The sequence below is a fragment of the Salvia miltiorrhiza genome, unplaced genomic scaffold (genome assembly GCF_028751815.1).
Source record: "Salvia miltiorrhiza cultivar Shanhuang (shh) unplaced genomic scaffold, IMPLAD_Smil_shh fragScaff_scaffold_21, whole genome shotgun sequence".
Taxonomy (NCBI): Eukaryota; Viridiplantae; Streptophyta; class Magnoliopsida; order Lamiales; family Lamiaceae; genus Salvia; species Salvia miltiorrhiza.
Genome location: NW_026651446.1, coordinates 203,678 through 217,425, shown reverse-complemented (window position 1 = coordinate 217,425; position 13,748 = coordinate 203,678).

Genomic DNA, 13,748 nt, shown 5'->3' with positions numbered 1-13,748 from the left:
AGGAATGAAGCGAGAGATAGCGTCTTTCGTTGAAAGATGTCTAGCCTGTCAGCAAGTGAAAGCGTTACACCAACGACCCTATGGCAAGTTACAGCCATTGGAAATTCCAGAGTGGAAATGGAGTGATATAGCCATGGACTTTGTGACAGGACTGCCAAAGTCAAAAAGAGGAAATACCGCTATTTGGGTAATCATCGATCGATTGACGAAGAGTGCACATTTTGTACCGATTCAGATTACTTATGGATCTGACAAGTTAGCTCAGATTTATATCCGAGAGATAGTGCGATTGCATGGAGTACCGAAGACGATCACATCAGATCGAGACTCGAAGTTTACTTCACGATTTTGGATGAGCATGCAGAAAGAGTTGGGTACTAAATTAAATTTTAGTACAGCGTTTCATCCGCAAACAGACGGACAGTCCGAGAGGACTATTCAGGTTTTGGAGGACATGATCCGAACAGTAGTGCTTGATAGAGGAAGCCAATGGGAGCAAGTTTTACCCCTGATTGAATTTGCTTACAATAATAGTTTTCAGTCGACTATCAACATGGCCCCATACGAAGCCTTGTATGGAAGGAAGTGTAGATCTCCGCTTTATTGGGATGAAGTTGGAGAGAGAAAGGTACTTGGACCTGACGCGATAGAAGAGATGATCACTATTGTGAGACAGATTCGACAGAGAATAAAAGAGGCACAAGATCGTCAGAAATCTTATGCAGACACCAGAAGGACGGAGATTCATTTTGAAGAGGGAGACAAGGTTTTTCTAAAAGTTTCCCCATCTAGAGGAGTTCACCGTTTTGGAGTGAAAGGAAAACTTAAACCGAGGTATATAGGACCTTATGATATATTAGAGAAGATAGGCCCTGTAGCCTATAAACTAGCGTTGCCTCCGAGCTTTGCGAACGTCCATGACGTTTTCCATGTTTCTCAATTGAGAAAGTACGTGTTTGATCCAAAACACGTCATTCATCAAGAAGAAGTATCCCTGGAACCAGATTTGAGCTATGAAGAGAGACCTGATGCTATTCTGGACCGGAAGATCCAACAATTGAGGAACAAGTCGATTCCTTTGGTGAAGATCCAATGGAGACATCACGGTCGAGAAGAATCAACATGGGAACTTGAAGAGAAGATGAAAGAGAAGTATCCAGAGCTTTTTCCCGAAGGTGAATAACTCAAATTTCGGGACGAAATTTTTTTTAAGGGGGGTAGGATGTAACACCCCGTACTTTTCCTATGATGTGAGATAGTGTCTTAACACTATTGAGAGAACTGAGATGTCGAGATGCGAGATTTTTTTTTTTTTTATGACCAAGATAAGACAGTTTGTCTTTTAAATAGAGATACGAGTGACTAAACCGAGGATAGAGTTAGAATGATGAGATTCGAGAAATGAGCTGAGATAGAGATGCTGATTGAATTGAGTTGAGATTTTATTTCCGATTTCCGGGAATAAATTTACCAGATACTGAGTTATCAGAGTTTGATTGACCTATTAAAGAGAATAGGTATAATGAGTCTGACCTAGAGTCAAGGAAGAAAGAGTGAGAACCCTGATGATAAGAGTCGGTCCGAGAGATGTCTAGTGTGTTTGTGTTTGCCGACTGCTTTGATGTGACATTATGTGAAATTACGTGACTGATCGATTATGTGATTTTCGTGATGTGTGTCACTGTGACCGAGTTATTATGATTTTTATTCGAGACCTTAGCATTCGAAATTTTGTTTGAGTTTCCAAAGCAAGTATGGGTTATTTTTATCGAGAAATCGAATGACGCCGGTTTATGAAAATTTTTCCGGGCATAATATTTTTAAATTATTTTTCCTACGAAGAGGAATATTATAATTGAGTGAGTGCACTAATAATAGTGCTATGATCATTATTTTGGTCACATGAATAATTATACTATGGTATTTTATTAATGAGTGACTTTACCATAGTTTTGTGATTTTTATTTAATCACCCTTCACACTTTATTTAATTTCCCATACCATATGTTATATGTCTCAATTTTGCTAAGTATGGAATTGAGAGAGTAGAGATTGAGAGTATAGAGGATGAGAGAGTGGAGATGAGAGTGTAGAGATTAGAGAGAGATTAGAGAGAGAGAGAGAAAAGATTAGAGAGAGAGAGAGAAAAGATTAGAGAGAGAGGAGCATTAATTAGCAAATATTGCATAAGATATGCAAGATCAAACTCAATCTTGCAAAAGCCAAACCTCTCTCTCCCTCACTAAATTTTCGGCCACCCCTCTCTCCCTCACTACAATTTTCGCCCAACACACATACATACACTCATCTTCTTCACCTCACACTTCCACCATTTTCCACCATTAGAGCAAACCTTCGAAGCTTCCAATAATACTACTAAACACCTCACATCACTCTAAAACTTTCCCTAAACACTATCTATCCTAAATTGATCAAGAGAATCCTTGAGGAAGAAGCTCCAAAGTAGAGTGAGAAAGTGAGAATTTTTGGTAAGAACTTGGGTAAGTAACCATGTCTTTCCTAAAATCTTGTTTGAAAGATGATTTTGTAAGTGTATTCTTGAAAGATGAGCAAGAAAATCACCCCTCCTTTTCTTTTCCAAATTTTCGAAAAAAAGGGTCTCCACCCCTTCAAAAAAAATTTCTTTTTCTTTTCTTGTTTGGGGGTGAAAAATGAGAGTTATGTGATGTGTATTGATGTTTGATATATGTTGTGAAATATGTGTCATGAGATGTGAAACTTTGATGGAAGTTAGTTTACCCCAAAAATGGTAACTTTTGAGTTAATGAGTTAAATGATGAATTGATGATATAAATGAGTCTATGAGGTGTAGATGATGATGATTGATGGATTAATTTAAGTATATGATGTCAATTGGAGTTTTTGATGAAAGTTAGTTTGTTAAAATTTAGGGATATGTGTATATATGCCCTTATTTGTGAATTGATGGTTTTGATGTGAGATTAATTGGTTAAAAATGAAAGATCTATGAGTAGATTAAAGATTTGTATGTGTTTGTAAAAATTTCAAAGAGTTAGTTAGTAAAAATTAGGACTTTTTAGTCTATGTGTTATTTAAGTGTTTTTGCTTGGGATATATGTTTTTAAGCATGATAGTAGTGTCTTTGTATTTTTGATTAAGTCTATTGTAGGCTAAATAAAATTTTGGCTAAGTTTAGTTTGTATGATTTTTGAGTTTTTATATGATGTGAGTTTGATGCTTTATAAAATGAGGTTTATTTGCTCTATGATCATTATGAGAATTTTATCCATGTTTTGCTAAGAGTTTTATGTTGATACATGGATTTTCATAAAAATGTAATAAATATAGTTTTTATGATAAAAAGAGAGTAAATATGAGAATAATGAGTTATATGATGTAAATGATCATATTTGAGTATTTGAGAAATTTTGTAACACCCCGTATTTTGAGAAGCTATTTATGCCCTAGCTCGTATTTAATTTGAGTTATTAAATAATAGCTAGAGGAATAATGCACGTGGGCGAATAAATGAGATAAGAATTATTTTTGAGAGCTAATAGGCCGCAAGATTATTTTCTCGGGCCTTATAAATCCTATTATGGAGAAGCCTATCTTCGCCCTATGTTTTAATTGAGATATCTATGTGATATTAATATTTTACGTGGTAGAATATTCACATATGATTTTTGATGCATTGTTGTTATGATATTATAATATCATAATTGAGATAAGTTTTTCCCACGCGTAAATAAATATATATTTCCGCGGGATATATTCCTACACACTAAAGTAGTGATGTAAAGTAGTCAAGCATATGTGTATGCATTTTTCTATCTCTCAATCTCTCTCAATCTCTCTCACTCTCGACTCTCTCTCAATCTCTCTCACTCTCTCTCACTCTCGACTCTCTCTCAATCTCTCTCACTCTCTCTCAATCTCTCTCACTCTCTCTCACTCTCGGTCTCTCCCTCTCTCCCTCCCCTCACGCACACTTCTCTCTCTCCCTCATTACTTCATTCCTCCCCATAAATGTTGCACACATGCAACATTAAAACCTAACTAAAATAGCTAACCTAGTTAGCCAACACAATCCCACCCTTTAAGCTCACACATCTCTCTCTCATATCTCTCACTCTCGGTTCTCTCTCCTCCCTCCTCCTCTCTTCTCCTTCTCTATTCACCTAATAGGATGACATATCCACCATTACTCCATCTTTGACTAACAAGATAGTGTAGTAAAGGAAGATCATGCATTAATAGCCAAGATCACACATGCACATGCAAGTCTCTCCCTCTCCCCCCCCTCATACTCGGCTCTCTCTCTTCTTTCTTCTCTCCTTCTCTCTTCTCACTCTCCTACACCATCAAGAGGATGACATCCTCACCATTTATCATCCATTTAATTCAAGATATGCATTAAGTGAAGCAATCACTCCATCACATCATCTCATCAAAGCTCATCAAAGCAAGCTCCCTTCTCTCCCTTTTTCTTCTCCTTCGGCAGCCCCCTCCCCTCTCACTCCACCTCACTTTTTCTTTCTTGTTTCACCATTTTTGGAAAGGATTAAGGAAGCCAAAAGTGTTCTAGCTACACACTAAAGCCTTCAAGGGTGCATCAATCTTAAGCACAAGCTCCAAGAGGCTTACGCATCATCCCCTACTCCACCTCCATTAATCTTGTTGGTAGCAACCTCAATTCTCCTCTCATGTTATATATATATTTTCCTTGATATATAAGCATGTATATTGATGTATATTGAAGCATGATAGTTCCCTCTCCACTCTAGTGATTCTCGAAATTTTTGATATAAGAAAGCATGATGAATTCTTTCAACTTTCCACTACCTTCATGTGCTCATACACCTCTCCATGTTAGATACATGAAAGGAAGAGATATGTTTCTTGAGAACCCTTGAAAGGGCTATGTGTTATGATTAGTAAAGCATGATAAGTTCTTAGAAAGAAAATGCATGAGAATGTTGGTGAAAGCATGAATCTATGATGATATGTGTAATATGTTAAATTCGACCATTTCGGGAAATTTCTTACGTTCTGTAACTGTTGAGTCGACGAGGTTTCCCTCGTCCAAAAATCTTCAAAATTTTATGGTGTGTACATATATGAGTCTTGTAAGCACTGGTAAAATTTCAAGTCATTTGGACTTGGTTTACTACCTTTTTAAAATAGAAAACTTTTACTGCGCATTTCCACCGGAAATTTTGAAGGGCAGTCTGTGGAGTCACACTTTTCAGTAACTTTAAAAAATATTCAGCCTCCCAACTTTTTATGGTAGAAAGATACAAGTGTTATACAGACTCATGTAAATGTTCAAAGCTTTTGGACAACGTTTGCTAATTTTTAAAAATCCTAGCTTCCAGTCGTGCTAAACTGCCGAATCTGGTAGACTGTGGGAAAACACCCATATCTCTTAAACCACTTGGAGTTTTTCAGTCTATTTTTTTTTAAACAAAACTAGACTCAAAGAGGTTTTCATCGGTATAAGTCTCGAATCCAGGAGATTCCTGAGTTAAAGCAGTTTATTCATTAAAGTCGAGACAGAACAGAATGTTAAACTGGAAGGTCCGAAAATTTTACTTTGATTTTGTGTTAAGAAATTTTTAAAGGGTTTTGGTGGAATTATACACCATGATATGGCATGAAAATGCTACTAGAAAGTTTTATAAATATTTTTCAAGGCTTATATGAATATTTGGGATTTTCCCCACAAGGAAAAAGATTTCAAGTTCATATAATGACTTTTAAGTCATTTGATTATTAAGATAAGTTATATGCATATTATGTGAAATAAGTGATTTTTGAATGCTATTTGCCTAGGATTAAGAGTCCTTTAATTGGATAAGATATCCGATTATTTTGGGAAGTCCAGTTGGGTAAATAGTGGAGAAGTTATAAGATGAGATTAAGCACATGATGAAAGTTTAAGCTTAAGTATGAGATATGAGTTAGATGAGATTCTAACTAGAGTTTATTTTGTCACATGGCAATCTAAACACGTGCGCCACTAAAGGTTCGAGTGACGGCCGGCGTTAGTACGACCCCGAGCGTTACGTCATCGACTCCTGAGACAGGTGGGCTTTATTCTAACTCTATTATGGCAAGCTACCATAATAAGGAGTTCAAATGCAAAGTATTATGAAAATAAAGCATGATGAAGCATTATTGATGAGTATTATGAAAATGAAGCATGTTGAAGCATTATTGATGCATATTATGAAAATTGTCATCTTGCCATATATATTATTGATGAGAATGAGATATGGTATGTTGCCTCTATGAAAGACATGATTATGATCATGATGCAAGATATCGGCCTTTGACTGATCTAGATGACAGTAAAGGTTTTGTGCGCAGAGGTGATCGTGAGCCATCTCTAGTCGGCCGGTCACGGTGATTTGAAGGAGGCCTCCTTCTCTTCACCTAGTATATATATGTATATGAGTTCTCATAGTTGGCACATACCGTGAATATAATGTCTGCAGACTAATGATAGTATTATGATGATGCAAATGAGTTTATGACAGAAAAACGTGAACAGGTATTTTAAATCTCATGTAAATCCTGTTGATGCATTGAAAAGGGCAAGATTGACATATAGCTCTAAGAGCAAGATTTAAATTTATTTCCGGCATGTGTCCACTGAGTGCTTTTTGGTACTCAGCCCTGCATATATTTCTAAATGTGCAGGTCTGGCTTGGCGCGAGGATGGGTGAAGGCTGTTGGAATTGTCAGTTGACAGTGTCTTTCTATGTCTCATGCTTATCTTATTGCTTTGACTCTATAAGATATTATACTCCCTGCTATATGTCTTCACACATATAGTAATGCATCGCTGCACAACTCTGATGAACCTCTTATTTACATTACTGGTCTGTAATATCCCATAAGGGAAAATACTTCTCAAACCCTTGCTAAGTTTCAACTGCTTATTGTGTTTTATCCAAGCGAGTAATTTAATTTAGTCTTAAAGTCTTTCTTGAAAAAGAGTATAGTTGCAAATGCTTCCGCTAAAGCAAGACATAAATTCTATTTCTTTCACCATTTCTTTTATTAGTCGTACGATACTTGGTATACGCTATCACTGGCTATATCGGGCTGCGACAGAGTGGTATCAGAGCAGCTCGTCTGCTCTGAGCATAATCCCTTATAGAGTCTCTTCTTAATTGAGTTATTAGTCTAAGCTAGAGTCTTAGACTAAAAGAGTTATGTCACTGACAAGAGCCAACACCCCATCTCCGCCAGCTTGACGAGGTATGCAAGTTAAAGTTAAAGTTCAAGTTATTTATATGCATTTGATTAAGTTTTAAAGTTACTTGTATGCATGAGATATGCATGTGCATAAGATATGCAATTGAGTAAGTTAAAGTTTCTTATGAGCATGAGATATGCCATTAAGCAAGTTAATGAGAAAGTGATCTATAAGTTGAGAAAGAGGCACGATAAGTGCATGATACACTACGAGAATCGTAGACAAGCAAGTATGTTGTTAAATAAGCAAGCAAGTCATTCTTGACTTATTTGAATAACAAGAGTTGTTATTTTATTTATAGCATGGCAGAGGGATTCGATATAGTACAGGCTTTCTACGACTGTACTTTAGAGCCCCATGAGACGATTGGGGAGTTCTTGGCCCGTTTCCACCACAGGTGGATAGACGCCGTAGAGTACGGAGTTACAGCGCAGCAGGCCATGCAGATCCTACCTTATAGGATGCCACCCCACTGGCAGGCGTGGTGCCACTTCATAGCCCCTGATTTTTACTACCCATTGGCACCGGGTGGTTTTGAGGTGCGGTTTCCAGAGTACCTAGTCGTACTAATGAGCCGGTTCGTGATGTATGCGAACCCTCCATATTTCTATCTCACGGAGAGTGACACCCGAGAGGGGGAGGCAGAGAGTCAGCCTCAGGGTCTTCCTGAGACTGAGGATCCTTTGATGGCTTTGGGACTAGATCTCCTTAGCTCCCAGCCGATTGCAGACCCTATTTCTTCACTTCCTCAGGGCACTCTGCCCGAGGATGAGATTCCTCCTACTGCTATCTTGGACCCTGACTACCCCATGTTTTCTCCCGGGATGTACTCCCCGACCTTCGGATATTTATCCTATGTCACCCCGATGACCATTGACACTACTGAGGCCATCGACACTCATGAGCAGTTGATGAGCCCCATTCGTGAGACCCTCCCTGTTCCTCCCCTCCCTACTGTTGGAGAGGGTGAGATTGCCATGACTAATGTTGACCCTTTCGCACCAGGGCCTTCACGACCCCAGGGGATGGCTAGAGACCCGGAGGACGACGCAGGATCAGTCCCGGTTGTTGGGACTCTCGTCTCACAGCCCCTGGATCTTCCTAGCATGGGCCTGGCATTCGAGACGGACATTCCTCGAGGGGATCCGCTTCGAGAGAGAGCCTCTTTTGACCCGTTTCACCGTGCCGACTCTGACAGTGAGGACGGTGTGCCATATGTGCCTCGATTGGGCGACGCTCGAGAGGATGACGGTGACGATGCTACGGAGGATGGGAGTAACGAGGGTAGCCGGGATGACGGTAGAGGTCATGGGTGGATATGGTACTGATATGATAGTATTGTGTAGAGATGCATATGTATATAGTAGCTTTGTTTAGATAGCCCTTAGTTTTGGCTGGTAATGGATAGTTTCCATCCCAGGCCAGGGCTTGTACTTATTTTGTTAGGCCCCTATAGTACACGGGTAACGGATAGTATCTGTACCCAGTGGTAGGGCTGCTTGTACATAGACGCAGTGATGATGCAGTAGCTAGGTCTTTAACAGAGTAGTACTTTGTATTGACATATAGCAGTTTATAGATCACAGTATACACTTTTGTACAAAAGAAGTCCTCGTTGAGGCAATTTTCACGAGATATATATGATGGGCCGAAGCGGCCAGTTTTGACGAAATGAGTAATGAGATTACTTGTTTTGATGCATTGTTATGAAGCAATTGTCAATTTGAAAGCAATTATTGAAAGCAAAGTACTTTGACGCATTAAGCATACTCTATGTGAAAGTATATTTTTATATGTATATATATGTGTATACATGAGATGCATGATACATATATGAGATATATTATATGTTGTAAATTACTCAGCTATGAGATTAGAGTATGAGAAGCCTTGTCACATAGAGGAACTTATATTTGATCAAACTTGTAGATTGTCATAATGCCTCCACGAAGAGTAAATAGAAATATACCCGAGAATGAGGAAGAACCCAGAGAACCTACGCCGCCGCCTCCACCTCAAGATAGGAGAGTGGAAGAACTTTTCTTAAGACAGAACCCACCGACTTTCGTAGGCACGGGAGACCCTGCCGAAACGGAAGAATGGATTCGTGCTATGGAACGAATCTTTCGATTTTTGAGATGCAACGACGCAGAACGTCTTATGTGCGTGTCTTACCAGCTGAAAGGAACCGCCGACTATTGGTGGGAAGCAAAGCAGAAAACTATGGCCCCGGAGCAGTTAGATGAACTCACTTGGGAGCTTTTTAAGACTGCTCTGTGTGAAAAGTTTATACCCAGAAGCTATAGGAAAAAGAAAGAGATGGAGTTTACTACCTTAAAGCAAGGAAATAAGACTGTAGTGGAGTACGATCGACTATTCTGCGATCTGGCCCGCTATGCACCGTATAGAGTGGATACGGATGAGAAGATGTCCGAGTTGTTTTGCGCCGGACTGAGGCAAGAGATAAGAGTTGTATTAGCAAGTCAAACGGCACTTTCCTATGCCGAGGCCTTGAACAGAGCTCTAGATATGGAGCTAGCAATGCAGCCGGAGAAAGCAACACACGCACCAACGCCTCCATCATGCCATTACACGCAAGCATCAAACACTCCTTACTCTAATCAAGGACAGAAAGGAAAACGCAAATGGGATAATCATAGAAATGACGGCAAGAAGCCATGGCAAGGCCAGAATGTTCAGCCTCCCTTCGTGAAGGGCGATAAGTCTTTTTATGGTGGACCAGCGACGTCACACCCCGGACACCAAGGGATACCCCCTTGTCCTAAGTGCAACAAGTTACACACAGGAGTGTGCAGAGCTGGAAACCCGAATTGTTTCACTTGTGGAAAACCAGGGCATTACTCGAGCCAGTGCCCCAACCGACAGCAAGGGATGAGTGGAGGAAGACCCAATCAGTTTCCAACCCCACAGCTCAGGGCAATGGAAGGAATTCTTCCTCTACCTCAACCACTACAGCAACAACCTTTTCGCCGTCCAAATCAGCCTCATAAGCAGCTACCTGCACCGCAAGCAGGAAGACCACAGCAATATCAAAGGATGTATGCTATCAATCAGAAGAATCAGGATAAGAACCAAGGAAACCTAACAGGTATTGGGGAACTGAAAGGTGTACCCATTGTTATTCTCTTTGATACAGGAGCATCACATTCTTTCATCTCACATACCTGTGTGGATACATTAGAGTTGAATGTAGAACCAGCCCAGTTACACTTAAGGGTAGCCACTCCCTTAGGGAAGTTCACCACCGTTACACATGTGTGTCCTAACTTGGAATTCGAATTAGGACCTCTTAAGCTTAAGGCTAAGATATTGAGACTTATGCGCATGTGGACCACAGACATCATTTTGGGAATGGACTGGTTAGCAGAACACCATGCGGTGATACAGTGCGAGCAGAGACGGATATCATTCCAGCCACCAGGCGAGGAACCCACATGTTTTTATGCCATCAATAGAAAATGGAAGAAGACACCTATCATCTCTGCAGTGCAAGCGAACAAGATACTAAAAGAAAAGGGCGCGACAGCCTATTTAGTATACTTGAACCAAGAAGAGGAAGCACAAATAAAGATTGAAGATGTACCTGTAGTGCGGGAGTATCAAGACGTTTTCCCTGACGTTCTACCAGGTCTACCCCCGAACCGACAATTAGAATTCACGATCGATTTAGAACCCGGAGCAGCACCAATATCCAAAGCACCATATAGGATGGCACCCGCATAATTGCAAGAACTGAAGTTGCAACTACAAGAGTTGTTGGACATGGGATTCGTTCGACCCAGTGCTTCGCCTTGGGGAGCGCCGGTCCTCTTTGTCAAAAAGAAAGATGGGAGTTTAAGATTGTGCATCGATTACCGGGAATTGAACAAGGTAACCCTAAAGAACAAGTATCCTTTGCCACGTATAGACGATTTGTTTGATCAACTTCGAGGAGCACGCGCTTTCTCAAAGATAGATTTAAGGACGGGATATCACCAGTTGAGGATACGACCTGAGGATATTCCAAAGACAGCATTCCGCACGAGATACGGACACTATGAGTTCATAGTGATGCCTTTTGGATTAACAAATGCCCCCGCCGTATTCATGGATCTCATGAATCGAGTGTTTCACGAATACTTAGATCAATTCGTGTTGGTATTCATAGACGACATCTTGATTTACTCAAAGAATGAGAAGGATCATGAAGAGCACCTTAGAACAGTGCTAGAGAAGCTAAGAGCTGAAAAGCTTTATGCTAAGTATAGCAAATGTGAGTTTTGGCTACGAGAAGTCAATTTCTTAGGCCACGTCATTTCAGCTGCGGGAATCAAAGTGGATCCTGCCAAAGTTCAAGCAGTGCAAGAATGGAGATCACCAATGACACCTCACGAAATTCGTAGCTTTCTAGGATTAGCAGGCTACTACCGTCGTTTTATACAAGATTTCTCCAAAATAGCCAAGCCTATAACTCATCTGCTCAAGAAAGAAGTCAAATTCTTGTGGACGAACGAGTGTGAACAAAGCTTTCAAGAATTGAAGAAGAGATTGACTACTGCCCCAGTACTAGCCGTTCCAGAAGCAAACAAAGAATATACCATCTATACAGACGCATCAAAGAAAGGACTAGGATGTGTACTGATGCAAGAGGGAAAGGTAATAGCTTACGCCTCGCGACAGCTTAGGCCACATGAAGCAAATTACCCGACACATGACCTAGAGCTAGCAGCAGTAGTACACGCATTGAAAATTTGGAGACACCACCTTTATGGAGTACGGTGTGAAATTTACACCGACCATAAGAGTCTCAAATATTTCTTTGAGCAAAAGGATCTGAATATGAGACAAAGAAGATGGCTAGAATTAGTCAAGGACTATGATTGTGGAATCAATTATCATCCAGGCAAGGCCAACGTCGTGGCAGATGCCTTGAGCAGAATGGAACGAGCCCAGTTAGGATGTATCCTAACCAAGGAGAATGACTTGGTCAGAGAATTCGAAAGGTTAAGGTTGGAAGTGGTATTTCCACCGCAAACCACAGATTTGATCATGGCGACACTCAGTGTTACCCCCGACTTAAGATCAAGAATTGTTAGTATGCAAAGAGAGGATGAGAAATTAGAAAGGTTACGGGTGAAAATTCGTACCGAGAAGCTTGATTCATATCAAGAAGCAGCAGATAATGCATTGATGTTTAAGGGAAGAATCTGTGTACCCAATGATGAGAAATTAAGAAATGAAATCATGAGTGAGGCTCATGACCCGCCTTACGCAGCACATCCAGGAGGTACAAAGATGTACCAAGACTTGAAAGCAAAATTTTGGTGGGAAGGCATGAAGCGAGACATAGCTTCATTTGTAGAACGATGTTTAGCTTGTCAGCAAGTGAAGGCGTTGCACCAACGACCTTATGGCAAGTTACAACCGTTAGAAATTCCAAAGTGGAAATGGGACCACATAGCTATGGACTTTGTCACCGCTTTGCCAAAGTCGAATAGAGGAAATACCGCCGTTTGGGTGATCATAGATAGATTAACAAAAAGTGCTCATTTCATACCAATTCCTGTAACGCATGGGTCTGAAAAGTTAGCTCAAATATACATTCGTGAAATAGTACGTTTGCACGGAGTTCCAATGACGATTACCTCCGATAGAGATACAAAATTCACCTCACGATTTTGGATGAGCTTACACAGAGAATTGGGTACTAAGTTGAATTTTAGCACAGCTTTTCATCCACAGACGGATGGGCAGTCCGAAAGAACTATACAAGTTTTGGAAGATATGATTCGGACTGTAGTGTTAGATAGAGGAGCTCAATGGGAACAAGTGTTACCCCTGATTGAATTTGCCTACAATAATAGTTTCCAAACGACTATTAACATGGCACCGTATGAAGCCCTCTATGGAAGAAAATGTAGATCTCCGCTTTACTGGGATGAAGTAGGAGAAAGAAAAGTGTTAGGTCCTGACGCAGTGGAAGAGATGATCACCACTGTGAGACAAATTCGGCAACGAATTAAAGAAGCACAAGATCGTCAAAAATCTTATGCAGACACTAGACGCACAGAGATTCAATTCGAAGTGGGAAGTAAAGTCTTTTTGAAAGTTTCCCCTTCTCGAGGGATTCACCGCTTCGGTATAAAAGGAAAGCTCAAGCCTAGATTTATAGGCCCATATGATATATTGGAAGAGTAGGCCCTGTTGCCTATAGACTCGCGTTACCTCCAAATTTCGCGAATGTTCACAATGTCTTTCACGTGTCGCAATTGAGAAAATACGTGTTTGACCCGAAGCATGTCATTCATCGAGAGGATATATCTCTCGAACCAGACCTGAAATACGAAGAAAGACCCGAAGTTGTGTTGGATAGAAAGATCCAACAGTTGAGAAATAAGTCGATTGCCCTGGTCAAAATACAATGGAGACATCACGGGCAAGAAGAAGCAACTTGGGAATTGGAGGATAAAATGAAGGAGAAATATCCAGAATTGTTTCC